Source organism: Pistacia vera, unplaced genomic scaffold, assembly GCF_008641045.1.
Source record: "Pistacia vera cultivar Batoury unplaced genomic scaffold, PisVer_v2 Contig276, whole genome shotgun sequence".
In the NCBI taxonomy this organism is placed as follows: domain Eukaryota; kingdom Viridiplantae; phylum Streptophyta; class Magnoliopsida; order Sapindales; family Anacardiaceae; genus Pistacia; species Pistacia vera.
In genome coordinates this window covers 636,074-639,287 of record NW_022196086.1, presented here as the reverse complement: position 1 = coordinate 639,287, position 3,214 = coordinate 636,074, and the positions used below count along the sequence as shown (strand labels likewise).

Below are 3,214 nucleotides of genomic sequence, written 5' to 3'. Positions count from 1 at the left end.
TCCAAAAATAGAAAAAAACTTATTTGAGACTGTCTTACCATTCAATGATATAATGAAATATAAAGTCAGTTTCATAATCATCTATCATAATGGTAGTTATTAATGAACAATATAAAATAGTTATTAATCAATCATCCTACAAGTGGATGAAAGAGAAAGTTCAGGATATATATGACAACATATAATACTATTTATTAGACAATCTCCCCACGATATCTAAGTATTGCTCTCAAAACAAAGTATACAGTCATTTATGTATAACTACTATATTGCACATGATCTAAGGATGATCAATATTATCAAGAAATGTATTGGGCCAAACTTTTAGATTGGTGATAAAATATCCTTCAAATTTTATGCAAGATGATCTGAGCGCCATATTGAGGTTTAAGCGTGAGACAATGGCAGGAGATGAGTATATGTAGATGACAACTCAAATGAGAAATCTGTAAGATTTGAGATAACGCCAGTTTTGCCTCAAGCATTGCAAAGTTTTGCCCGATGCATATTCTTGGTCCGTAACCGAAAGGGAAGTACGAGACTTGATCCTTAGAAGCCTTTGAAATTCCTTCAGAAAACTTTTGGGTTGAACTCCATGCATCTCCTCCCCCTTGTTCGGATCCCTATGGACAAGGTCCATTGGCATCAACAAATCCACTCCTGCTGGAAACAGAGATCTCCCAATTTGGTTTCTTTTACTACGGTTCGAAGAAGTAAAGTTGGAGGATACAATCTGAGAACCTCGAGCAGGATCAATTCACCTTACAGTGAGAAAAAAAAAAAAAAAAATCATCATGGTCTTAAGAAAGAATTGGTTTTCTTTAGAACACGAGTTAAGATCACTAATGAATTTTTTTTATTATTATTCGATGCATTTTATTTATAAAATGGGCAAAAAATAATATTATTTAAAGTATTGGTATGATCAAATTTTTGTATTTTGTGGTTAACGTTACCATTAGTCTATGGATTAAGACAATTCAAAGAATTAGGAGACTCTCTTTAGTCTATGTTCTACTATGCCTTTTAAAGATCTAATGACACTTTTATATCAATGAGTGTTTGTGTTTGTGATTTAATTGAGATTTCATGTTTTTATCTTCTTTACTAATAATGATAAGTCCATAGCCTTCTCTCACAACACTTGACATAATAGTTCGTTATTAGTTAGCTATAAATGGGCAAACGAAACTCATTTTGCAAGCTGATCAATGACGAGTTATCACCGTCAAGGGTATAAGATAATATTGTGAGATTGGGTTATAGATCTAGCCTTACTTTTTTACTATTCACTAATTACTAGATTGTATTGGTTCAAATAAAGCTCACCAAATCATAAGAGAATCCTAACCCTTAAAAATGAAGAATTTAGAACTTTCTAAATACAATTAGGATCCTATCCAACTGAGCAAGAAATAATTACATGTGACAGTCTTACCACCTCAACTAACTGACATGGTGAGACGTCCAATGAAATTGTGTTGCCCTATATACGACAAGATTTCTTTTCATCCATCGCAGTATGATTGATCAAAACTACCTTCTGCTATTTATCAATAACTATCAATATGATGGTGGGTATGAAAACTAAAAACTCTATATGTCACTTTGTTATTAGACAGTCACCAAGTCAACCAGGGAATGAGAAGACTGTCTTATTAAGTTTACTCACTCTAAGTGCTCCAAAGGTTTTAATAACCCTGACCAGTGTATTTTACTTTTGCTTGGTTAAAAACAATTTTTAATATTCCTAAGTAAATATTAATCGCAAGTTTTTATTTACTCAAACAAAGCTCATATCAGGGAAAAAAAACAAAACCTAGCACCCAAAAAATAGACAGTAGTTGAACATTGAAATAAGCAACACTTACAATCTTCAAGTGGTTCAAGTCATCAAAAGTTGGTTTGTTTTTCCCAAGAATTTGCAGGACTTCTTCTCTAGTCGTCTTGCCAATTCAATGCGCTCAACACTACCATTGTCCATGTTAGCAAATTGGCTGTGGTCTCCTGACCAGCAAAGTAAAAAAAGTGCATTTTCCAAAAACATCTCAGTTGTCATGCCTCCATTTGAGTTCTGGCTCTCTTGAAGCTCATTCAAATTAGACTAACATCAGACCAAGTAAATCTCTTTATCCCAATCCTTTCCCATCTCTAGAGCCCTCTGTCTCTCTCTATTATTCCTCTTAATAGCTTTCGAACTCAGTGTAGATTTGCCTCATTTTTGTTTACTTTTGTGGGAAGAAACCTATACATACATAAATCATGGACAAAAATATTGTTAACCAAAAATGAAAACTATTTATAAAATATTTCAAGATTTTGAATATATTTAAATTCATAATGTGTCATATAATATCCAATCCCGCCCCAACTGAATAAAAGTTTAATGCTGGACTGAACAGCGAGAGAGAAATTTAAGATAGAATGAATGCACCTGAAAAGTGGGAATTTCTCAAACCAGACACGTAGCAGGAGTTCCCTGTTCTTGTTGGAGCAAAAATTTTTCTCCCTTCTTCAAAACTGTACCAAAAGTGCTCTTGATATAACATCACCAGTAAAGTTTTGAAACTCTTTAAACACATCCAATTCGCAAGAACCCTGACATTTACTGACTTGTCCCATTTCTCAATCAGTTCTTCACACAAGTAGAAAATGCAGGCACATTTGCTAATAACAGCACCAAATGGGAATCAAAATCAGGATTAAGAAATAGATATCAACAACATTAGAGTTAAGAGTAAGAAACTTAATTTCTCATATGAAAGGCAGGGTTGACAATCCTTCTGTGCTTGGACCATTTTTGACCCTCATAAACAGCAAGGCCAGTGGAAAACAACCTGATTAATGGACTAATTTCGTTCTTTGGGAAATCACCATTTTTGTTTGAGAGAACCTCTTTGATCAACTTGGGATACTGATTGCCACACGAGGACTTGTCCTACCAAACAACGAATGGCTTCTCTGCATATCATTCATACAGTAATATATTTCTTTTGTAACAAAAATTATTTTATTACCCTAAAAGTATATGGAATTTTAACCCACAAACCTTAAGCAACTATAATTTAGGATCTTTTATACTCTTGTGCAATTATTAATTTAAAACGTAATACAATTGTTAAAATAAGAATAAGAATAATAGAACCTGTACTATACTATAGAAAATCTAACATTTTTGAACCTTTTTTTTTTTTTTTTTTTTTGATAAAATAAT

General features: G+C 32.9%; 1 long non-coding RNA gene across 1 annotated transcript; it reads right to left on the bottom strand.

Moving 5' to 3' along the window:
• On the bottom strand, positions 1 to 2,438 carry LOC116133808. The gene is made up of 2 exons (XR_004128612.1): positions 1,872 to 2,438; positions 1 to 761 (listed from the first exon to the last, which is right to left on the bottom strand). It is a non-coding gene; the product is annotated as an uncharacterized LOC116133808 (long non-coding RNA).
• Between the last annotated feature and the right edge of the window lie 776 nt (positions 2,439 to 3,214).